This window comes from Engystomops pustulosus, chromosome 4 (assembly GCF_040894005.1).
Source record: "Engystomops pustulosus chromosome 4, aEngPut4.maternal, whole genome shotgun sequence".
Classification (NCBI taxonomy): domain Eukaryota; kingdom Metazoa; phylum Chordata; class Amphibia; order Anura; family Leptodactylidae; genus Engystomops; species Engystomops pustulosus.
The window spans coordinates 44,060,289-44,086,970 of record NC_092414.1 but is presented as its reverse complement, the minus strand read 5'-3'; the positions used below and the strand labels follow the sequence as shown (position 1 = coordinate 44,086,970).

The window sequence follows — 26,682 nt, the reverse complement described above, 5'->3', positions numbered from 1 at the left end:
GAGGATAGTCCTTTATGTTTGTCATTCCCTTCATTGGGTTTTTAAATGTTTTTATTGTCTTGTTTATGAATAAATTGATATTTTCTACACATCCGCTGTTTTTCTTCTCTGGATCTGCCTGTTTTATATGTGCAATCTACATCCTAGTTGGTTTAAGGACCTGGTGCAGTGTCAGGTTAGAAGTGTAAGAACAGGTCCTTCTGCCCACTAGGATTTAGCTTACTTTATATGATCAGGCTAAATCCTAGTTGGCTAAAGGACCAGGTCCCTCTGCCCACTAGGAAAAGCAAGGATATGGGGACTCACTTGGCTGGTTTTTAGCACTCCAATAGATGTGAATGGAGAGGGGGGGGTTATATTTTTTAATAGATTTTATTTTATGTGCATTATGACATTAGAAGTTAATAGCATTAGTGCTCTTCATATGTTTTGTGCCTGCCCCTTCCATAATATTAGTGCCTCTCGTGAAGTATTTTGCCCTTTAGTCAGTGCTCCCTCTCAAAAACATAAATCTAAAAACTGCTTGCTCCCAGATGAGAACCATGGGTCAGGCCTCATCCTGCACTTGGACTTGCACACTTGCAATGCTGGTGTTAGCACAAGGACATCCCGCATGCTGTCTGTATTGTGGTAGAATAGGGAGCTGAATTATTGCTTCCCTCTTACTGCTGACAGGAGGAGGGTAAATCCAAGTTATCACCGGAACTCCTGAAGAGAAAAAAAATCACGGAGACCAGAGCAGGCGCTTCAGTGTTATTATACTCCTCACCTCCTTGTTTCTCCTGCCGTACTAGGGCATATATCTTTAACCCCTAGGCGCACCAGGACGTTATAGTACGTCCCCGGGGCTAGATGCTTAGCGCACGGGGACGTTCTATAACGTCCTGCTTCTGGCACCGGCTCACGAACGGAGCCGGTACCAGAAGCAGCGGCTGTCAGCTGTCTAGTACATGACCGCGGCGTGTAACATGACCGCGGCGTGTAAGGGTGTTTGCGCTGTGGATCGGATCCCCCGTGCCGCTTACCGGGGGATCCGATCCACTTCTGGGCAGCTCCGAGGACTGGCATGTGCCCCGGAGCTGCCCGGTCTCCATGGCAGTCAGACCCCTTCCGGGTCTGACTGTAAACTGTCTGAGCATGCGCAAGCTTGCTCAGACAGTTTACACTGCTCTACAATAAAATAGTATTGTAGAGCAGTGTATTGAACTTAAACCAGTGATCAGAGCATCACTGGTTCAAGTTCAAGTATGTATAAGTAAAAATATGCAAAAACACTTAACACTACACATTATAATAAATAAAAAATAAATACATAAAAATATAAGCCCCTAAAATGTCACTTTCCCATAAAAACACTTAATAAAGTATAAAAAACACAAAAAACCCCGCATATTTGGTATCCCTGCGTCCGTAACAATCTGTATAACAAAACAGAATCGTTATTAGATCCGCAAAGTGAACCCTGTAAAAAACAAAAACAAAAAAAAGCGCCAGAAAAAAGATCATTTTCAATTAATACCCTATAAAACTGCTCTAAAAAGGGATTTAAAAAATGTTATGCACTCTAAAATAAGACCAATAAAAAGAACAATCCTTCTTGCAAAAAATAAGCCCTTAAACAGATTTGTGAGGTAAAAAATAAAAAAGTTATGCATATGAAAGACGGTGATGCTAAAATTAACAACATTTTTGCCAAATTACTTTTTATGCAGTAAAAATGGGAAAAAAATAAAAAATCTATATAAATTAGGTCTTTTTGTAATCGTGGCGACCCATAGAATAAAAATAATATACTATTTTTATGGTATGGTAAACAGCCAAAAAAAAAAAAAAAAAAAACCCATAAAAATCTTCCTGAAAAGTGATGATTTTCATTTCCTCCACCAACAAAGAGTTAATAAAATCTCACCAATTAGCCTATAGATTCCCCCAAATTACGTACCAGAAAAGTGCATCTCATGTGGCAAAAGAAATAAGCCCCTATAGGTCCACATTAAAAAAAAAGAAAAAAATTATAGCCTGTACAATGTGACATAGCAAATCTGATCTGGATGGCGCCTCCTTCCCTTCTATGCCCGGCCGTGCGCCCATACAGCAGGTTACCACCACATGTAGAGTATCCGTGTACTCGGGAGAGATTGGGTAACAAACTTTGTGGAGCCTTTATTCATTTAATCCATTGTAAATGTTTAATTTTCCACCCAAAATGGGTGTATTTTGAAAAAATATTACAATTTGCAGACTGCACCTCCATTTTGTTTTAACCCCTATAAAACACGTAAAGCGTTAACAAACTTCTTAAAAGTGGTTTTTCATACGTTGAGGTGTGTCGTTTCCACAATGGAATTTACGAGTCTCACTATTATTTAGGCCTCTCAGTGTCAATTAGAAGTTGAGCAGGTCCATCTAAATACAGGTTTTGGTGATTTTACAAAAAATTTGAAAAATGATACCTAAATTCTGAGCCTCATAACATTCTAGTAAAATATGTGGAATCTTAAAAAACCATGCCAACATAAAGCAGACATTTGGGAAATGTAAGTTATGAATTTATTTGGGAGCTATGACTATCTGCATCAAAAGTAGAGAATTTAGAACGTTGAAAATAAAGAATTTTGCCAAATTTTTGCCAAATTTTGTTTTTTTTCATAGCTAAACACAAAAGATATCATCCAAATTTTTAAACTAATTTGAAGTACAATGTGTCACGAGAAAACAGTCTCAAAATCCCCTGGATATCTCATAGCGTTCCAAAACTATAACCACTTATAGTGACACAGGTCAGATTTGAAGAATGGGGCCACGTCCTTAAGGCCAAAAGAGGCTGAGTCCCGTAGGGGTTAAACCCTTCACATTGATGGCCTTTTTGAATTTGTTCCCCTCTTTTAAAAACCCATAACGTTTTTATTATGATTTGTACGGAGCTGTATGAGGGCTTGTTTTCTGTGCAATAATTTGTCCTTCCTAGTGACAGTAGTTAACATTCCTTGCCATGTACTGGGAAGCTGGAAAAATGCCAAATGCTGTGAAATTGCCGAAAAAAAACACATTTGTGCCATTTTCTTGTAGGCTGTTTTTACGGCTTTCCCCGTGAGCTCCAAATAACACCTCACCCTTATTCTTTGGGTCAATAAAATCACAGAGATACCAAATTTATACAGGTTTTAATTTTTATTACAAAAAAATAAAAATTCTTCTGATGCTAATAACTTTTTCATACTATAGGGCAGTGGTAGCGAACCTATGGCACGGGTGCCAGAGGCGTCACTCCGAGCTCTTACTGTGGGCACTAGGGCCATTGCCCAAGCACACCAGACAGGAGTCAAAGAATTTTCTTGCAGTTACAAACAACTTAAAAGATGCTGCTTTCAGTGATATTTTAAAGTTATATGTACATGGGACTGTAGGAAAAGGAGAATGTGTAGACAGGGCCAAATTATCTTTGGAGGACCTACTGCTGGCCCCGTGATTCTCTGTGTACAAAGGGACACTGGAATAAAGCTACAATGACGCAAATTTTCCATCTTTTTTTTTCTACTATGTTGGTGCCCTCAGGAGGCCACCAACTTATAAGTTGTTGAAGAACAGGGAGCAATAAGTTACTGCTTTATTTTTGGTTGGCACCTCGCGATAAATGAGGGGGCTTTGGGGTTGCAGTTTGGGCACTCGGTCCCTAAAAGGTTCGCCATCACTGCTATAGGGTATGGAGCTGTGTACGGCATCATTTTTATGCAGTTTGAGGCAATGTTTTCATTGCTACCATTTCTGGGACTGTATGTGAAACACCCGCAACCAGACTCCCAGTCTCCGGGACCCTTAGTGGCTGACTCATAGAGTGGCCTAAGGCATGCCATGGGTGGCTTTGGTCCAAGGAATCGAGGGCTGGCAGGGAGATGCAATAAAGGGGGAAGCCACAATGTAGTGTAGGGATCCTCGGCAGATAGTAGAAGGGAGACACTTGGAGAATGTCGCAAAATCCACTGGCAGTTTCCCCTTCTGTCCGGCGCCACCATGCCAAATTTATGAATAGTGTCGGCACTATTTATAAATCGGGTGCATAGTGCCGTCTGCGCTTAAACAGAGTTCCCCATTTAATTTTTGTTGCACTCATTTTGACGGGAGTGTGACACATTTCTGTCAGACTCCTGTCATAAATATGGTGCATATTTCACATTGTGCACTGGAACGCCCATTCTGTCAGACACTTTCGTGTCTGTGCCACATAAGTGCTAGAAAAAATTCTTAAATGAATGTACAGGCACTTTGCACATGTATTTAAGTGCATTTTCTGACAGTTTAGCCCATGATAAATCTAGGCCAGTGTGTTTATTAGGCATGATAAGTTTTGCGTTTATTTACAAAAAAAAAAAGAAAAAATTCTGAATTTTTAAAAAAATCTCCATTTTCAAGATTCAAAATCACCATGTTTTCAGGCAGATAGATTTACCACCTAAAAAGTTGCTGAATAACATTTCCCGTATGTCTAATTTACATTTTCATAATTTTTGAAATGTCTGAATAATTTATTTTGACGTCACGTGGCTTACAAATCGAATATCGATTTTCAGTATTTTTAGAATTGAACATTTTGGGGATAAATACCGTTTTGAATGAAATTTTACATATTTAACATCAAAACCCCCCTATATAATTAATCCATTTTCAGATCTGCACCCCTCAAATTATCAGAAACAGCTTTTAGGAAGATTGTTAACCCCTTGAGATCTTCATAGTAATTGAATCAAAATGGAGGTGAAATCTAGAATGGTCAAATTGTGCCGATTATACGTTCATTTAGCCCTAAAATTTACAGATTTCCAAAAGATAAAAAGATAAAAAAACACCATACAATTTGTTATGTAATTTATCCAGAGTACAAAGACCCCCCACATGCGGCCATTACTCGTTTTATGGGCGCATAGCGAGGCGCAGAAGGGAAGAAGCGCCATGCAGCTGCCAGGATTTTAGTTTTCTCATCGCCTCCTTTTATAGGCTATAAAATTTTCACTTTTTCGTTATTTAGACTAATTATCATGTTATCTTTATTCTATGGGTTGATACAATTACGGGGATACCAGACTTGTATATATTTTCTTACGTTTTACTAAATTGTCAAATAAAACCCTAATTATATTTGCATTGCCGTCTTCCAAGTGGCATAACATTTTTAATTTTTTGGCTACAGAGTTGTTTGATGGCTTTTTTTTGTGGGACATGTTTTACATTGCAACAGCATCATTCTGGAGTACATATGTTTTTTTTTATCATTTTTATTGCTTTTTTGTAAGATTGAATTGGTAAAAACAGGGTTTTTTTAACGCTGTTCATTGTGCAGGTTCAAAAATGATTTACCTTTATTCTACGGGTTGTTACGGAGGCGGTGATACTATATATGTGAGGTTTGTGTTATGGTTTAGACTTTTTTTGGGTTATATGTCTCTTTATATGGGGCTTATGGGCATGTTTATTGATTTATTACATCATTTTTAATTGAATAACTTTTTTTTTTTTAACTTTTTTACTATTACCACCATGGGGCATGAACAAGCAATCATCTGATTGCTTGTTCATGATAATACTCTGCAATACTGATGTATTTCAGGGTATTAGCAGTGTCGCATGCATAGGCTGACACTGCGCCTTTAAGATGACGTCACAGACGCCATCTTTCAGGCACTGCCAGCAGGCACCTCTGGGTAAAACCCCCGCAAAGGCATGTTAAATGCCGGGGGTCGCACTGACCGCGGCATTTACATTTAACGGAGCCCACTCCAATCGCAGGTGTTACACTGGGGTGTTGGCTATATGTTACAGCCGGCACCCCGCGTGTTTGCCGGCTCGGCTCAACAAGTCACTGCGCTCAGCGGCGGATATATCCGCCACAGAGTGGGAAGGGGTTAAAGGCATCAACAGTGGCTACAGATGGTAACTGGTCCTCGTCAGCAGTTGGTGGAGAATCCCGAATATAGCAATACAGCTCTAAACCAGCAGAGCAGGCAAGATAGCTGTATATGCTGATTTTCCATTAGATCTATAACAATGTACCATTGGTCGTTGACGTCACTGGAAGCAACAATCTGATCCAAGGATTTAACACCCGCGATCAGTGCTAGCAATATGCAGCAAACACTCACCCAGTATATAGAGGGCTCAGCCCGTCAGCCACTTGCCGACGTAATAGTACGACGGTTTGCGGTAAGGGGTTGAAAAATTGCTAAGCACATGGCACATTCTGGGAGGCCTAAGATTGCAGGAGGAATTTTGGATTCCCTCAGCATCTCTCTGGTGAACTCTACACTGGAGAATGTCAGTTCCTTTTTTGACATCAATGAGACCACAGGTCAACAGTATTTAGATGGTGAAGAGTCCGATGACCTGGCTTTGCAAACATAAGTAAATCTCTCCAGGCACCTGAGGCCGCATTTACATGTAACGTTCGTTTAGAGCTTTTAAAAACACAATGAAAAGACTGCGAGAGAGGGGCCGATCCCAGATCCGTTTACACCGAAACACATGCAATTGGGAACAAGCTCCCTTGCATTGTGTTTTAAACCGCTGGAAGCCACGGGACCCACCAGATCACTTTGAGAACCTAAACAACTCATGTACTAAAGAAAAAAACACCATGAAGAAACCTTTTTTTGTAGAAATATTTCTTAATATCATTTCATATACAGGTGGTCCCCTACTTAAGAACAACCAACTTACAGATGACCCCTAGTTACAAATGGACCTCTGGTAATTGGTTATTTACTGTGCTTTAGCCTACAATAAACAGCTAAAACAGTTATTAAAGGTGTTTGCAATGAAGCTTTATTGTTAATCCTGGTTATTATGACAGCCCAACATTTTTAACCCCTTCACGCTCCGTGGCGGATATATCCGCCACGGAGCGCAGTGACTTAGTGCTCAGTGGCGGATATATCCGCCACGGCGCTTATGCCGGCTCGGCTCTGGATCAGAGCCGAACCGGCATCGGGAAACACGAGGTGCCGGCTGTAACTAATAGCCGGCACCCCAGTGTAACACCCGCGGTCGGAGTCGGCTCCGATCGCGGGTGTGTAACCCGTTAAATGCCGCGGTCAGCACGACCGCGGCATCTAACATGTCTCTGGGGTGTCTTTCCCCCACGATCGGCCCCCCCGAACCGTTTTCGGGGGGCACCGATCGCTGCTATGGAAGTGCTGGGGTCCGATCTGGTCCCCAGCACTGCCTGCAGGCACTGCCAGTAAGATGGCGTCTGTGACGTCATCTTACTGGCATAGTGCCAGCCTATGCAAGTGCATAGGCTAACACTGATAATACCCTGCAATACATAAAACTGCAATACATAAAACTGAAACTTCAACTCAGCTGCTGCAGAACCTCATCATACACGCCTGAGCTGCCGCGGAGCCTCATCATACACGCCTGAGCTGCCGCGGAGCCTCATCATACACGCCTGAGCTGCCGCGGAGCCTCATCATACACGCCTGAGCTGCCGCGGAGCCTCATCATACACGCCTGAGCTGCCGCGGAACCTCATCATACAAGCCTGAGCTGCCGCGGAGCCTCATCATACACGCCTGAGCTGCCGCGGAACCTCATCATACACGCCTGAGCTGCCGCGGAACCTCATCATACACGCCTGAGCTGCCGCGGAACCTCATCATACACGCCTGAGCTGCCGCGGAACCTCATCATACATGCATACAGCATGCCGCCATGTAGTATATACAGTGTACCGCCATGTAGTATAAAATGCATACATGTAGTATACAATGCATACAGCATGCCGTCATGTAGTATATATAGTGTACCACCATGTAGTATAAAATGCATACAGCATATCGCCATGTAGTATAAGATGCATACAGTGTACCGCCATGTTGTATACAATGCATACAGCATGCCGCCATGTAGTATATACAGTGTACCGCCATGTAGTATAAAATGCATACATGTAGTATACAATGCATACATGTAGTATACAATGCATACATGTAGTATACAATGCATACATGTAGTATACACTGCATACAGCATGCCGCCATGTAGTATATACAGTGTACCACCATGTAGTATTGTGGGGATTTGGCCCAGTAGAGACCGTGGTAGCGGGGTACTGTGATGCAGTTCAAGACAGTGACACCAAGGTACAGTCCAAAGCAGGTCTCGCCTGCGTTTATTGCAGCAGCAAAATAAAACAGCCTTTACACTCAGGCATTAAATAAGCAAAAAAATCCTACCCGTCGGGGTGCCAACTATACAGGTATTCCACTAACTCACCACTATACAAAATCACTTGACTGCTCCAGGCACAGAGGTCAGGGCTGTGTGCTCTCCAGCCTCCTTTCAGAGAGAGACCACACTCTCAGCTATGCTAGGCAGCTTTATGCAGGCTGATTAGGCCGTTCCCACCACCTGTGTCCAAGGTGCTGGACACCACAACATCAGCACTAAGGCCTTGCATAATAGGAAAACCTAGGGGAGAACATACCGCCCATCCACAGTTAACCCCTTCAGTGTCTCACATACCCTCCCCCTCTGTTTGACCCTGTGGGGGCGAAGACTTTTGGCCATCAGACAGAGGGTACAAGGCAGGGCATCGGCATTCCCATGCAGCTTTCCTGCTCGATGTTCTACCGTGAATTTGAAATTTTGTAACATTAGGAACCACCTTGTGACCCTGGCGTTCCTCTCTTTGGCCTGACTCATCCAGGTGAGGGGAGAGTGATCGGTCACTAGTGTAAACTGTCACCCTATCAAGTAATATCTCAGGGATTCCAGAGCCCATTTAATCTCCAAGCACTCCCTCTCAACTATGCTATAGTTCTTCTCAGGGGGTGTGAGCTTGCGGCTCAGGAATGTCACGGGATGTTCCTCACCCTCCACTACTTGGGACAGGACAGCCCCTAAGCCCACGTCAGAAGCGTCAGTCTGCACAAAGGTCTTGGTGAAGTTAGGGGTGATCAGTACCGGTCCCTCGCACAAAACCGTCTTAAGTCGCTGAAACGCCCCCTCAGCCTCTTCATTCCACTTTACCATTACGGACCTGCTACCCTTGGTCAGGTCAGTCAGGGGGGGCGCTATTGTCGCAAAATCGGGAATAAATCGGCAATAATAGCCCACTATGCCTAGGAAAGCCCTCACTTGCTTCTTGCTCATAGGTCGTGGCCACTGCTGTATCGCCTCCACTTTATTTACTTGGGGTTTGATGACACCTCGCCCAATACGGTACCCCAGGTAACGGCCTCTTCCAGACCAAGTGCACATTTTTGGGGGTTCGCTGTCAACCCTGCTGCCCTCAGGGAGTCTACCACTGCTTGAACCTTCAACACAAATTCAACACAAATAAGTATAAGGACTACAGATATAACACCAACCATATCTAACAGTCCACCACCTGTGCATACCGACTTAAAGCCCAAATCCCTGTTTTACCCTTATCAACACAAAGGCAATTATATTGATACATTTTACAATTTGGTGGCATCCGATTTTCAAAAACTCCATACAAAAAATTCTGACATTAAAAAGAAAAACAACCTTACCCTGGAAGAAAGATTAGGCCTTAGAAATCTAGCATCGAAAGAAGAACTAGTCATAAAAGCGGCAGACAAAGGGGGGGGGGATTGTTATCTTAGATAGAGTAGACTATGTGGCAGAAGCCATGCGTCTGCTATCTGATTCCGAATTCTATACAAAACTTGATCATAATCCAACAATAGTTTTTAAAAAAGATCTGTATTCACTACTAGACGAGGGACTCACAAGTGGTGTCCTAAATAAAAAAGAACACCAGTATCTTAAACCAGAGGAGCCTGCCACAGCAATGTTCTACTTTCTCCCTAAGGTTCATAAGAATGAACGAAATCCACCAGGTAGACCAATAATCTCTGGTATAAACTCCCTTACGTCCAACTTGTCTCATTATACAGACATCTACTTACAGAAGTATGTCAGGGAGCTCAGATCATTTCTTCTCGACACCTCTGACCTAATTAGGTTTGTGACCAATGAAAAATGGAATGAAGAATATCTCTTTATTACCATGGACATTTCGTCCCTATACACTAATATTCCTCACGATTTGGGTGTACATGCTATTTCTCATTTTTTAAACAACGATACATCCATCCCCAGCTCACAGACCAACTTTTTATTAAGAGCAATCACCTTCATTCTTAAACATAACTACTTTTCCTTTCTCAATAAAGTATTTTTGCAAAAAAGAGGGACGGCGATGGGTAGCAAATTTGCACCTAGTTTCGCCAACCTGTATGTAGGTTTATTTGAAGAACAGGTTATTTATCCACACAAGTCGTACAAGAAATGTCTCTTGTTTAAAAGATTCATTGATGACATCTTTATTATATGGAAGGGTACAAAAGAAGAGGCTCTCGACTTTGTGAGGGATATCAATGATAACTTATGGGGCCTGGAATTCACCTGCGACATTGTTGAGAACAATGCAGAATTCCTCGATGTCATAGTCTTCCACACCCCTGAAGGCCATATTAAAACCAAAACATTCTTCAAAAAAGTGGATACTAACAGCTACTTGGATTTTTCTAGTAACCACTTTAAAAAGTGGCTTACCAACATTCCCTATGGACAGTACAAACGTATCAGACGTAACTGTACTGATAATAGCGACTACAATGCCCAAAGTGAGGTTCTAACCAACCGCTTCAGAGCCAAAGGTTACCCATCAACTCTGGTGAATTCCGCCAAGATTAAAGCAGGTTCCCTGAGTCAGGAAATGTGCCTGCTACCTAGTCTCAAGAAAACTGATGAGAAAAACGTAGAGAAAAACATCATAAGCTTCATTTCCACCTATTCCAATGATAGTTCAAGAATCCGTAACATCATGAACACCCACTGGAATGTACTACTACATGATCCCTTCCTAAAAGATATCATTCCAATCAAGCCCAAACTAACTTTCAGAAGAGCACGTACCCTTAAGAACATCCTGGCTCCCAGTCCTTTATCAAATAAAACTATGCAACTTTCACTTTTCCCCAAAGTAACAGGAAGCTTCCGATGTGGGCATAGTAGGTGCAAATGCTGCGATATCATCAAACATAGGCAACTAGATTTTAAGTCAAACACAACGGGTGAAATTTTCCAAATAAAGAACTTTGTGAACTGCAGTTCCCAATATGTCATACATCTCTTAGAGTGTACATGCAAACTTCAATATGTTGGGGCGTACTATACAACCATTACGTGAACGCCTAAACAAGCACAGAGCAAATATTAAGAATGGCTTTGCACTACATAGTGTATCTCGCCATGCAGCGATACACCATAATAAGAATTGCAAGGAATTCAGTATTGTTCCCATAGAGTTCGTAGAACCAGCCATTCCTCAAAGGTTCGACCACTTGAAAAAAAGAGAGATGTTCTGGATTTTTAAATTACAAAGCCTTGTACCTACAGGATTAAACGAATGTTTAGAGAATGTATTTTAACAAATTTAACTTTTATATTGTACACATTGACGTCTGGTCCTCATTATGTCTTTTTAATGTGTATATTTATATACTGTATAGCTTCCTGTTTGTATAGATTTTTAAACGCTAATTTATTCTTAACGACTTATAACCTAAACATGAATTGTTGTTCCCCCCTTTTTTTCGAATAATTTTTAACATTACGATTTCATTTAATAATATATATATATTTTAATATATAATTTTTTTAGTCGAAACAGATTAGCACTGTCCGACTATAATTTTTAGAATTTTCCAGTGGTGTGCCCTATATTCCGTCCCACTATTTTTCATCTAGTGTTATCATGTGACACACCACGTGACATGTCATGTGACCCCGGGCGCCTGATTACTTTCATGCGCACGCGCAAACCGGAAAACCGGAAGTGTCGCTCACTTCGCGCCACAATTCCACTGTGATGGCTTGTGCGCATGCGCCACCTAGTGTTATCATGTGACACATCACGTGACATGTCATGTGATCCCGGGCGCCTGATTACTTTTATGCGCACGCGCAAACCGGAAGTGTCGCTCATTTCGCGCCAAAATCCACTGTGATGGCTTGAACACCAATCACATCACTCTACAGATATCAGGTATCTTTCAATTAATGTATATAAACTCTGTAATTTTTGTTATCTTTACTACTTGTCCATATTTGAAAAAGGGTCCAAGCACCCGAAACGCGTCATAGGACTTGTCCTTTATCATATTTATTCATGTTTTTGCATTTTGGCTTGTTTTTAACAATAAATTTAATTTCCTAGACACTATATTTGTTTCAGTGGAGTACCTATTTGGCGCCCCGATAGTGCTTAATATATTTTTTTCCATACTCCTTGTATACAACACTGGTGGTTACTACGACTACCGGTCCGATTTGAGCACTGGGAGCGACTATTTACTCCTTTTTGGATATTAGTGTCATATTTCTGGAACTCATACTGAACCCCAGGCTGGGGCTACCCATGCATACCATCAAGGATTCCATAAGGTGAGCACATTTCATGTGTATATTATCCTCCGAAAACCCAGACGATATTATTCGAGGCGCCGTCCTCTGTACCTTCTTTTTTTCTTGTTTCTGTATTACTGCTTGAACCTTGGCTAGATGACTCTCCCAATCGTTACTATAAACTATGATGTCATCCAGGTAGGCCGAGGCATATCTCCGGTGAGGTTTTAGCACGAGATCCATTAACCTCTGGAATGTGGCGGGAGCCCCATGTAGCCCAAAGGGGAGTACCACACACTGAAAAAGCCCATCAGGAGTAACAAAAGCGGTCTTCTCTTTGGCCCTGTCAGTAAGGGGTACCTGCTAATACCCTTTCGTCAGGTCAAGGGTGGAGAAGAACCTAGCCTGTCCAAGTCGTTCTATCAACTCGTCAACTCTGGGCATAGGATAAGAATCAAATTTGGACACCTTGTTTAACTTCCTAAAGTCATTGTAGAACCGTAGGGAACCATCAGGTTTGGGAATCAACACAATAGGACTCGACCAGTCACTTTTAGACTCCTCGATAACCCCCAGGTCTAACATCTGCCTGACTTCTTTGGATATGGCTAGCCGGCGCGCTTCAGGGACCCGGTAGGGTTTTTGGTGTACCCGGATGTGGGGTTCGGTTATGATGTCATGCTTGATGACTGAAGTACGTCCCGGTAACTTAGAGAACACATCCACATTTTGGAGCACAAACTCCTTCACTTCCTGAATTTGGGCCCTGGAGAGGGACTCCGAGATCCGTACTTCAGGCACCTTGTCATCGGGTACACCTACCTCCAGTGTCACCTGCTTGGGGACAGATGCTTTTTCTACTCCCACGGCCATCAGGGACTCTTTCCCTCCATGGCTTTAGGAGGTTCACATGGTATATCTGTTCGGGTTTCCTCCTCCCCGGCTGAGATACCTTGTAGTTAACGTCCCCCACTTTCTCCATGACCTCATATGGACCTTGCCATTTTGCCAAGAACTTTCTCTCAACGGTGGGCACCAGACCTAGCACTCTGTCGCCTGGGTTAAAGGTCCTGAGTCTGGCTGACCTATTGTAGACCCTAGACTGGGCCTCTTGTGCCCTTGTCATGTGCTCCTTTACAAGGGGCATTACCGCCGCTATGCGGTCCTGCATAAGGGAGACGTGTTCAATCACACTACGGTGGGGGGTCCTCTCCTGTTCCCAGGTCTCCTTAGCTACATCCAAAAGCCCACGTGGGGAACGGCCATATAACAGCTCAAAGGGTGAGAAACCCATGGAGGACTGGAGAACTTCACGTATGGCAAACATCAAATAAGGCAACAAACAATCCCAGTCCTTCCCATCTTTGCTGACCACCCTCTTTAGCATCCCCTTCAAGGTCTTGTTAAATCTCTCGACCAGGCCATCTGTCTGAGGATGATATACAGAGGTGCGGAGCTGTTTAGCCTGGAGTAATTTACACATCTCCTTCATTACTCTAGACATGAATGGGGTTTCCTGGTCAGTCAAGATTTCCTTGGGGAGGCCTGTACGGGAGAATACCTGGAACAGCTCCCTAGCAATGTTTTTGGAGGAGGTGTTCCTTAACGGGATTGCCTTCGGATACAGCGTAGCATAGTCCAGGATAACCAGGATGTACTAGTGCCCCCTTGTGGATTTGACTATGGGGCCGACCAAATCCATTGCAACCCGTTCAAACGGCACCTCTATGATTGGTAACGGTACCATAGGACTCCTGAAGTGGGACACCGGGGCAATAAGTTGGCACTCAGGGCAGAAGCTACAATACCGGTTTACCTCCTCCCACACCCCGGGCCAGAAAAACCTCTGCAGGATCCTCTCTGCAGCTAAATGCCCTCCCAGCACATGTTTATGTGCCAAATCTAGCACCAGCCTACGGTGAGATTGGGGTACTACAAGTTGCTCAACCTCCTCACCCAGTACCTGGTCAACCCTGTACAACAGTTCCCCAACAATCACCATTCGGGGGTATATTTTGTCAGCCCCTGGTATTTGGAGTACCCCATTGACCACCTTAACATTCTCCCGTGCTTTAAATAAGATGGGGTTCTGTAACTGTGCAGCCCCAAAATTTTCACGGGAAACCTCAAGGTCCGGCATGTCGGCCACCTCCTCGTGGCCCTCGATCTCACCAGCTAGGACCTCTAGGGGAGAGAATTCATCACATGGGGTCTCCCCTACTGCTGGTGTGGGTACATCGGCCTCAAAGGGTTCAGGGGCCAAGGCCGGACATACCTGATGTCCATTATCTGCAACAGCACCTGAGGTGGGTCTTCGTCTCCAGAGGTCCCAAAACACCGGTAAGTCTCTGCCGATAATAGCCTCATGAAACAGGGTCCCCACCACCCCCACTTCATGGGTAATTGTACCACAAGGGGTATGTAGGTTGATGACAGCAGTGGGATATTCGCGAGTGTCCCCATGTATACACAACACTCCCACTTTCCGCCCACTGTATAGTCCAGGATCAACCAGAGTTCCCCGCACCAGGGTGACCAGACTCCCTGAGTCTAGCAAGGCTTCCACTGTGTGACCACCGATTGTGACCATGCACACTTGGGGTTCTGCATCCGTGACCGACTCGGCTGCCAGAACCGGCCGGGCAAACAGCGACACTCGCTGGTTGCAGTCCATTGGTTCCACTGACAGTGGACAGTTGGCAGCAATATGGCCCATTTCATGGCACCGCCAGCACTGGATACGGCCATGACCTCTGTCACGAGCCTCACTGGGTTTCTGGGTATCCACGCCCCCCAATGAACCCCCTCCCAACCTGACATGTCTCCCCTTTTCCGCAGTAGCAGTCTTACCAGATGGTTTGGTGACCCTGTCACTGGCACTGCTTCGTGTGGGAGAGGTAAGTAGAAGGTCCTCCGTAGCCCGATATCTCTCTACTAGGGACACGAGTTCCTCAGCTTTTGTGGGACCGGCCTGTCCAACCCATCGCTGGAGCCGAGAGGGCAGAGAATGGGTGAATTTGTCAAAAACCACTCTCTCTACCATCTGTGCTGGGGTGCAGTCCTCTGGTTGTAGCCACTTCCGGACAAGATGGATCAGGTCATGCATTTGGAGTGTGGGGGTAGTTTTTCTGAGTAAGCCCACTGGTGGACCCGGCTGGAACGAACTTGAACGGTGACCCCAAGACGAGCCAGAATCTCTGCCTTTAGCTGGGGGTACTCACGGGCTTCTGTTTCACTCAGGTCGTAGTAGGCCTTCTGCGATTCACCTGTCAGGAACGGTGCCAGGACATCTGCCCACTGCTCAGCTGGTAACTCCTCTCGCTCAGCTACTCGCTCGAACACATTGAGATACGCCTCCACGTCGTCGGTCGCCGTCATCTTTTGTAAAGCCTTCTGCACTGCAGCCCGTGCGGAATGCTGGACAACCGGGTACCCTTGCAAACCAGTATGGGACCCCTCAGTAGCCGTCGCTTGCGGTGCGGCCATAATGCCAGAAAACTTTTCCATCATCAGCTGGAACATGGCTTGCTGCTGACAGGACCTCTCCTCCTGTTGCTGGAGCATGGCTTGCTGCTGGCGGGACCTCTCCTCCTGTTGCTGGAGCATGGCTTGCTGCTGCTGCCGATTAGCTCTGGCCTCCTCTTGCAGGTATTTAATAAAGTCCTCCATCTTGGCTGTAACCTGCAATTTGCCTGCTGCTTTCACCCAGGCCATGCAATGTTGCAGGATGTAGTGAGCCTTTCAGGTGTGTGTCTTTTGAACTGCCCGCAATCCGAAGCACCATATGTGGGGATTTGGCCCAGTAGAGACCGTGGTAGCGGGGTGCTGTGATGCAGTTCAAGACAGTGACACCAAGGTTTAGTTCAAAACAGGTCTCGCCTGCGTTTATTGCAGCAGCAAAATAAAACAGCCTTTACACTCAGGCATTAAATAAACAAAAAAATCCTACCCGTCAGGGCGCGTTCACACGTTGCGTTTTGGTTGCGTTTTCATTGCGTTTGAAACGCATATACAACAGCTGATTGAGGTAATTTGCCTAATTACATTACCGTTTACGTTTGTAAACGCAATGTTAACACATGCGTTAACGCTTTGTTAACACATGCGTTAACATCGCATTTACGATGCGTTTTGTAAACGGAAACGTTAACAGTGATGTAATTAGGCAAATCACCTCTCCTCAGCTGTTGTATATGCATTTGAAACGCAATGAAAACGCAGGTCAAAACGCAACGTGTGAACGCGCCCACAGGGTGCTAACTATACAGGTATTCCATTAACTCACCACTATACAAAATCACTTGACTGCCCCAGGCACAGAGGTCAGGGCTGGTGCTCTCCAGCCTCCTTTCAGAGAGAGACCACACTCTCAGCTCTGCTAGGCAGCTTTATGCAGGCTGATTAGGCTGTTCCCACCACCTGTGTCCAAGGTGCTGGACACCACAACCTCAGCACTAAGGCCTTGCATAATAGGAAAACCTAGGGGAAACATACCGCCCATCCACAGTTAACCCCTTCAGTGTCTCACAATATATAAACCTATTTCACGTTATACCTGTATATACAGTATACACGCACTACACCTATATCTACAGCCTTTACATGGTATACCTGCAAATACACATACATGGCATCTATATATACACACCTATTACATGTTATACCACTATATGCACACATATATATAATACATTACACCTATATATACAGCTATTACATGTCATACCTCTATATACACATGCATTACACGTCATACCTCTATATACACACACACGACATGTTTTACACACATATACACATGACAAAAGACATATAAACAGGGAACACACACATATATATACACATGACAAGACACACACATATATATATATATATATATATATATACACACATTACACTTACCTGATATCCAGCAGCAGGTGCAGGTCAGGCAGGGGATACATCATGGCAGTGGATGGAGCCGCCTCCTCTATGCAGGAGGCCCGGGCTGGTGGGCGGGGCTTCTCCTGTCAGCTCTGCCGGGGCCTGCACCTTCAGGGAGATCAGCCACATCTTTGAATGTGGCGCTCCCACTCCCTCTCCTCCTCCCCCTCGCTCCTCCAGGCTGTCTCTGTAGTAGTGACATAGGAAGCGCTAATAAGCGCTTCCTGTGTCACAGCAGCGCCGCACAGGATGTCCTGCGCGGTGCTGTCAGCAATAGGTAGCGGCTAAATCCTATAACTCAGAGGGACCTTCTGACGTCACTGAGCCACGTGACGTTCCGGAATCACGTGACTCACTGACGGCGCAGATCATTCTGCAGAGCACACGCAGCCTCAGTTTTCACTGACGGCTGCTGTGTGCTAACAGTAGGAAGCACGGCAGGGGTAATGGGGGTTTACTGAGGTCTAGGGTGCCAATTCCGGAGCGGGAAGGTAATGTAACGATGGCGGCTGAGAGAATTTGTGTGGCGGGGGGGTATATGTGTTTTGCTAGGGGGAAGATGAAGATGGCGGCTGGGGGTATGTGTGGGGGGGATAGGGGAAGATGGCGGCTGGGGGTATGTGTAGGGGGGATAGGGGAAGATGGCGGCTGGGGGTATGTGTAGGGGGGATAGGGGAAGATGGCGGCTGGGGGTATGTGTGGGGGGGGGGTAGGGGAAGATGGCGGCTGGGGGTATGTGTCGGGGGGTGGGGGAAGATGGCGGCTGGGGGTATGTGTGGGGGAGGGGGTAGGAGAAGATGGCGGCTGGGGGTATGTGTGTGGGGGGTTAGGGGAAGATGGCGGCTGGGGGTATGTGTAGGGGGGATAGGGGAAGATGGCGGCTGGGGGTATGTGTGGGGGGGGATAGGGGAAGATGGCGGCTGGGGGTATGTGTGGGGGGAGGGGGTAGGAGAAGATGGCGGCTGGGGGTATGTGTGTGGGGGGTTAGGGGAAGATGGCGGCTGGGGGTATGTGTGGGGGAGGGGGTAGGAGAAGATGGCGGCTGGGGGTATGTGTGGGGGAGGGGGTAGAAGAAGATGGCGGCTGGGGGTATGTGTGGGGGAGGGGGTAGGGGATCATGGCGGCTGTGGGTATGTGTCAGGGAGTGGGGGATGATGGCGGCTGTGGGTATGTGTCGGGGGGTGGGGGAAGATGGCGGCTGGGGATATGTGGGGGGGGGTTAGGGGAAGATGGCGGCTGGCGGTATGTGGGGGGGTTAGGGGATGATGGCAGCTGGGGGTATGTGTCGGGGGGTGGGGGAAGATGGCGGCTGGGGGTATGTGTCAGGGGGTGGGGGAAGATGGCGGCTGGGGGTATGTGTGTCGGGGGGTGGAGGAAGATGGCGGCTGGGGGTATGTGTGTCGGGGGGTGGGGGAAGATGGCGGCTGGGGGTATGTGTGTCGGGGGGTGGGGGAAGATGGCGGCTGGGGGTATGTGTGTCGGGGGGTGGGGGAAGATGGCGGCTGGGGGTATGTGTTTCGGGGGGTGGGGGATGATGGCGGCTGGGGGTATGTGTGTGTGGGGGGGGGGGATAATGGCGGCTGGGGGTATGTGTCCCCTGTCGTCATCCCCAAACCCCCCGGCGCTGTGTCCCCTGAGGGTAGTGTCTCCCCTCCATGCGGTCTCCCCCCGCACATAGGTGCTAATGGAGACTGGAGCCCCTCAGTCTCATTTGCATAATTTTTAAAGCCTAAGAGCATAAGAAGCTTAAAGAACAGCAAATCCTGCCAGAGGGGCACCCACCATCATGTTATTGTGCTTGGTTTACAATCCTTCATCCTGGTGATAGATGTCCTTTATTGGGGGCCTTTACTAGAATAAAAGCCATAACCTGATTAAACCAATATGGGGCCTTAGTTCTGTAAGTGCCTACGGTGGCATCAAGTCTAAATTCAGCCATGGATACACTGAAACACCCCTTTCATTTTTCCCATCCTACAATCTACTTCTATGCCTGGCGGTAATATTGTGTGTGTTTTTGTCTCCCCTTTAGATTCTATGCCAAATGGGATCCTGGAGGCAGCACGTGACCGCAAAGGGAGAAAAAGTCATTTGAGAAGATCACAGCTACACGGACATCAGAACAAAAAGTCCTTAAAGAAGACAATCACCATGGTAAACTTGTTTTATTGAACTTCCCACCATGTGGGGGCTTTCTTCATGGCACTTTTGCCTGCAGCAAGGGAGTGGTCATGCATTTACGCTAATCTTCTCTTACACTGTGCCATCATTGAAGATACTGAACCCGTGGTGTATGCAGAGTGTGATTTTGCTGTGCTACACAACCACACTGCCTCCTACATGACTGGAAGTTTAGTAAAACATATTTAACATGGTGATAAGTCCTCTTTAAAGGAAACCTACCACTATGGATCTACCTATTAAAGGAAACCTACCACTGCTCGCATGATGAAATCATGCAGGCAGACCACCCTGTAGGCTATTTAATACTGATGCCGGCACATACTTTAGTTAAGCTCGGCGAACTTTAGTTTTGCTAAAAAAAACTATTAACTAGCATATGTAAATAGCCCTCCAGTGCTACCCCTACGTCATCTTCGTAAGGGCGATGGCTTCCGATGTTTAAATATTCACGCCTCCTTCATTAGAATAGTGACAGCTCTGCACTATCCTTCTCTGCACAGCCTAGAATAGTGACAGCTCTGCACTATCCTTCTCTGTACAGCCTAGAATAGTAACATCTCTGCACTATCCTTCTCTGTACAGCCTAGCATAGTGACAGCTCTGCACTATCCTTCTCTGTACAGCCTAGAATAGTGACAGCTCTGCACTATCCTTCTCTGCACAGCCTAGAATAGTGACAGCTCTGCACTATCCTTCTCTGTACAGCCTAGAATAGTGACAGCTCTGCACTATCCTTCTCTGTACAGCCTAGAATAGTGACAGCTCTGCACTATCCTTCCCTGTACAGCCTAGAACAGTGACAGAGCTGCACTATCCTTCTCTGTACAGCCTAGAATAGTGACAGCTCTGCACTATCCTTCTCTGTACAGCCTAGAATAGTGACAGCGCTGCACTATCCTTCTCTGTACAGCCTAGAATAGTGACAGCGCTGCACTATCCTTCTCAGTACAGCCTAGAATAGTGACAGCTCTGCACTATCCTTCTCTGTACAGCCTAGAATAGTGACAGCTCTGCACTATCCTTCCCTGTACAGCCTAGAACAGTGACAGAGCTGCACTATCCTTCTCTGTACAGCCTAGAATAGTGACAGCGATGCACTATCCTTCTCTGTACAGCCTAGAATAGTGACATCGCTGCACTATCCTTCTCAGTACAGCCTAGAATAGTGACCGCTCCGCACTATCCTTCTCTGTACAGCCTAGAATAGTGACAGCGCTGCACTATCCTTCTCTGTACAGCCTAGAATAGTGACAGCTCCGCTCTAGCCCTCTCTGTCCTGTACAGCTTAGAATAGTGACAGCTCTGGTCTAGTCTTTTCCATAGTGAACAGTCTGCACTACTGACTCATTTACCTTCAGTATACATCAGACTATAATAGTGACTTTAGGGAGCTCTCCTGTTGTAGCCGGCTCTGTACTGAACAGACTTGGTTATGGATCTGCTCCTCATAACTCCATTTTAGTCTTAAACTTACAAAAGCAGAGTAAGTCCTCAAGCAGATGAATGTATGTTCTCCTGGGCTATCATAGAGCCGCGCACAGGAGAGAGGAGGAGTGAGCGCTGCTCTCCCGGGCCATCATACAGCCGTGCACAGGAGAGAGAAGGAGTGAGCGCTGCTCTCCCAAGCCATCATACAGCCGCGCACAGAAGAGAGGAGGAGTGAGCGCTGCTCTCCCGGGCCATCATACAGCCGTGCGCAGGAGAGAGGAGGAGTGAGCGCTGCTCTCCCGGGCCATCATACAGCCGCGCAAAGGAGAGAGGAAGAGTGAGCACTGCTCTCCCGGGCCATCATACAGCCGCGCAAAGGAGAGAGGAAGAGTGAGCGCTGCTCTCCCGGGCCATCATACAGCCGCGCAAAGGAGAGAGGAAGAGTGAGCACTGCTCTCCCGGGCCATCATACAGCCGCGCAAAAGAGAGAGGAAGAGTGAGCACTGCTCTCCCGGAGAAGCAAGCAGCTGGTGCTGTAGCAGAGCAAATTACAAGACATTTCCTTTTTCAGCACGCTGTGCGGTGAGACAACGTATACTCACCGAAATCAAGACCAGGCGCCATTTGTGTGCATGGGGCCTAAGGCCTTGTGTACAGAAATGTGTGTGGGCTGGGGCATGAGGTCCATCCATTCAGTATAAGGAGTTGGGCACAGGAGTCCCATAGTCTCAGGAGCATAGTGCATGACATCTAATCCAAAAGTAGGAAATAGTCCTTTCTATATGAGGCGTCTATATCCCATGACTCAGAAGGACCTCTCCTACATGTGACCTTCTCAATAAATAATATATAGGAAAGGTGCTTCTGGGTTATAGGAACTAGTCCTTTCTATATGAGGATCCTATAACTCAGAAAGACCTTCTCCTACATAACCCAATCTCCCCATATAGTGTATAGAAAAGGTCCTTCTGGGTCATAGGAAATAGTCATTTCTATATGAGGCGGCTAAACCCCATTACTCAGAAGGACCTTCTCCTACATAACCCAATCTCCCCATATAGTGTATAGAAAAGGTCCTTCTGGGTCATAGGAAATAGTCATTTCTATATGAGGCGGCTAAACCCCATTACTGAGAAGGACCTTCTCCTACATAATCCAATCTCCCCATATAGTATATAGAAAAGGTCCTTCTGGGTCATGGGAAATAGTCATTTCTATATGAGGTGGCTAAACCCCATTACTGAGAAGGACCTTCTCCTACATAATCCAATCTCCCCATATAGTATATAGAAAAGGTCCTTCTGGGTCATGGGAAATAGTAATTTCTATATGAGGCGGCTAAACCCCATTACTCAGAAGGACCCTCTCCTACATAACCCAATCTCCCCCTATAGTAGATAGAAAAGGTCCTTCTGGGTCATGGGAAATAGTCATTTCTAAATGAGAAGAATCTCTTCTTTCAAATGAATCTTGAATTTTGTTTCTAGGTGCCATGGATCCAGAGATATTCAGGTTTAAAGTGAGAATATCAGGTGCCATTTCTATATAGAAAAATCACTCCCGACGGCAGTTTATCAGTTAATAGCTCTGTTTTCCTGACACTTAGAAACACACATTTAGATTCATATAAAAGAGGAGACTCTCTTCTTTCATAGGAAAAAAGAAGTGAGGTTCTATGTGTCACGGAGCCAAAGATACAGCCCTCTGAAGTGTAGCCCCCTCTAGACTCTTAGCCATCAGGCTACACAGAGAATTTGCTGCACACAGGAGCTGCTGCACCTCACAGATAATGGAAATATTCACTTTACAGGTTACTACATTCTGATAAGGAATGAAATCAACTAATGTTTATGTTTTTAACCCACTCCTATCCAGGACTATCTAAGAACATACTTGCTCTCTTACTGCCTTTTATATCGTAATCGGGATTTTTTTTTGAGAAAATTGACTGATACGATGAACATTCGATCCTCTTCACCTAATGTGCCGACACATTAACACCGCGACCCAGAACATGTTCATAAAGTTATATGTAACACCAGAAACACACACATGTTCTGGAATAAAGTTTTTATTTCACACCATCTTCCATTATTTACACCTATGTTAGAATGTTCTCACTCAAATTCTTATGAAGCGCGGAGGGTTCTGTTATTGTGCAGCTAATACATTGGCGCACATCTAAACGTGACTTTTATTATCTCATTAGAGGGCTTTTTGGATATATAGTTATTTAATTGGGTTACCATTGTATAAGGGAGCGCACAATGATAGATCTGTGTGACGATCAGTGCAATTTTCTGCAAGAATAGTTTGGTGTCTCCTGTGTATGTAACATTCCCTTTGCTGTATATTTTGGTGAATATACACATGTGGGGTCTGTATGATCTCCTCACATCTTGCTGTTTCAGGAAAGTACACTCACCGGCCACTTTATTAGGTACACCATGCTAGTAACGGGTTGGACCCCCTTTTGCCTTCAGAACTGCCTCAATTCTTCGTCGCATAGATTCAACAAGGTGCTGGAAGCATTCCTCAGAGATTTTGGTCCATATTGACATGATGGCATCACACAGTTGCCGCAGATTTGTCGGCTGCACATCCATGATGCGAATCTCCCGTTCCACCACATCCCAAACATGCTCTATTGGATTGAGATCTGGTGACTGTGGAGGCCATTTGAGTACAGTGAACTCATTGTCATGCTCAAGAAACCAATCTGAGATGATTCCAGCTTTATGACATGGCGCATTATCCTGCTGAAAGTAGCCATCAGATGTTGGGTACATTGTGGTCATAAAGGGATGGACATGGTCAGCAACAATACTCAGGTAGGCTGTGGCGTTGCAACGATGCTCAATTGGTACCAAGGGGTCCAAAGAGTGTCAAGAAAATATTCCCCACACCATGACACCACCACCACCAGCCTGAAACGTTGATACAGAGCAGGATGGATCCATGCTTTCATGTTGTTGACGCCAAATTCTGACCCTACCATCCGAATGTCGCAGCAGAAATCGAGACTCATCAGACCAGGCAACGTTTTTCCAATCTTCTACTGTCCAATTTCGATGAGCTTGTGCAAATTGTAGCCTCAGTTTCCTATTCTTAGCTGAAAGGAGTGGCACCCGGCGTGGTCTTCTGCTGCTGTAGCCCATCTGCCTCAAAGTTCGACGTACTGTGTGTTCAGAGATGCTCTTCTGCCTACTTTGGTTGTAACGGGTGCCGATTTGAGTCACTGTTGCCTTTCTATCAGCTCGAAGCAGTCTGCCCATTCTCCTCTGACCTCTGGCATCAACAAGGCATTTCCGCCCACAGAACTGCTGCTCACTGGATGTTTTTTCTTTTTCTGACCATTCTCTGTAAACCCTAGAGATGGTTGTGCGTGAAAATCCCAGTAGATCAGCAGCTTCTGAAATACTTAGACCAGCCCTTCTGGCACCAACAAGCATGCCACGTTCAAAGGCACTCAAATCACCTTTCTTCCCCATACTGATGCTCGGTTTGAACTGCAGGAGATTGTTTTGACCATGTCTACATGCCTAAATGCGCTGAGTTGCCGCCATGTGATTGGTTGATTAGAAATTAAGTGTTAACGAGCAGTTGGACAGGTGTACCTAATAAAGTGACCAGTGAGTGTATATTTTCTTTATATAAGAATTTTGGATTTGTACATTTTTTAGAGGAAATTTTGAATGTTAATTGCCAAATGCATCGCCTGGTTGTCTGATTTCAAAATTATATAGGTTTTATGGCGCCTTTACTTTTTATTCAGTTTTATTGCTATATTTTTCAGGTCTTGACTGTCTTAAAATTTCTAGCTGAAAAGCAGATATTTAGTTATTTCAGTTTTAGTGATATTATGTGGATTTATTCATGTGAACATATAAATATGAGGCATTTGTGAACTGTACACATGTCCATCTATTTTATTGCATGAAGGTGCCTATGTCTATAAACTCTTTAATGCAATTTTGAAAATGGGGCAAGTGTCTGCTTTCAGAAAATATATGGTATGGGTTTACTTTAATTCTTTTTGCTGTAATTTCGATTCTTTTTTTAACCGGTTAAGGGCCCTTTCCTGTTTTTTCATGTCCATTTTTCACTCCCCACCTTCAAAAATCTATAACTTTTTTATTTTTACACGTAAAGAGCTGTGTGACGGCTTGTTTTCTGCGTAACAAATTGCACTTCATAATGATGGTATTAAATATTCCGTGCCATGTACTCGGAAGCGGGAAAAAAATTCCAAATGCAATGAAAATGGTGAAAAAACGCATTTGCGCCATTTTCTTGTGGGCTTGGATATTACGTCTTTCACTGAGCACCCCAAATGACATGTCTACTTTATTCTTTGGGTCGGTACGATTAAGGGGATACCAAATTTGTATAGGTTTTATAATGTTTTCATACATTTACAAAAATTAAAACCTCCTGTACAAAAATAATTTTTTTGATTTTGCCAACTTCTGGTGCTAATAACTTTTTTATACTTTGGCGTACGGAGCTGTGCGTGGTGCCATTTTTTGCGCAATATGATAATATTTTCGATGATATCATTTTTAGGACTGTATGACCTTTTGATCACTTTTTATAGATTTTTTTAGATTTTTCAAAATGGCAAAAAAGTGCCATTTTCGACTTTGTGCGCTATTTTCCGTTACGGGGTTAAACGCATTGAAAAACCGTTATCATATTTTGATAGATCGGGCATTTTCGGACGCGTCGATACCTGATGTGTTTATGATTTTTACTGTTTATTTATATTTATGTCAGTTCTAGGGAAAGGGGGGTGATTTGAAATTTTAGGTTTTTTTATTATAATTTTTTTTTTTTAACTTTTTTTTATTTTTATTTATACTATTTTTCAGACTCCCTAGGGTACTTTAACCCTAGGTTGTCTGATCGATCCTATCATATACTGCCATACTACAGTATGGCAGTATATGGGGATTTTCTTCCTCATTCATTACAATGTGCTATCAGCACATTGTAATGAAGGGGTTAAAACGAAATAGCCTCGGGTCTTCGGAAGACCCGAGGCTACCATGGAGACGGATCGCCGCCCCCCGATGACGTCACAGGGAGCGGCGATCCCAGGTAAGATGGCGGCGCCCATGCGCCGCTATCTGTTTGAGGCTGCCGGCAGCTTTGCCGGCAGCCCACGCTGTAAAAACACCCGCGATCGGTGCTAGCAATATGCAGCAAAGACTTACCGGCTATGGAGAGGGCTCAGCCCGTGAGCCCTCTCCATGCAGCGCGACGCGACCGCCGCCGTGAATACACGGCGGGCAGTCGCGAACCGGTTAAACCTCAAAATTGTAAAAATTGCTCTGGTCAATAACGCGATAAAATATCCAGAAATGCCGGGCGGTGAAAGGTTAATACCCCTTGGCTGAATTCCCGGGTGAAGATGCTTATCATCTATCTCCTGTCTATATATCTATATGTCTAGTTATCTATCGAATATATAATCTGACCATGTATATATTTTGCTTTTTCTCTATCTCTTTTTCAATCAATCTTCTATTTCTCTTCTACTGTATTTATCTCTCATATTCATCTCTTGTATATATCATCTACTTAATACTACTGCATCTAGAAATCTCTATCATCTTTCATATTTATCTTCTATCATAATAATTATAATGAATCATTCTTTAAGCAGCGCTGCACAGAGCTTGCCAGATCAGTCCCTGTCCCCAATGGGGC

At 45.0% G+C, this 26,682-nt stretch overlaps 1 protein-coding gene across 1 annotated transcript in view; it reads right to left on the bottom strand.

The window, feature by feature from the left end:
• Window positions 1-17,469, bottom strand: part of NME5 (NME/NM23 family member 5) — a 309,787-nt gene extending 292,318 nt beyond the window's left edge. Inside the window, exon 1 of the mRNA XM_072145806.1 lies at window positions 17,338-17,469. The gene's annotated coding sequence lies outside the window, so the exon portion shown is untranslated. The remainder of the gene's footprint in view (window positions 1-17,337) is intronic.
• Between the last annotated feature and the right edge of the window lie 9,213 nt (window positions 17,470-26,682).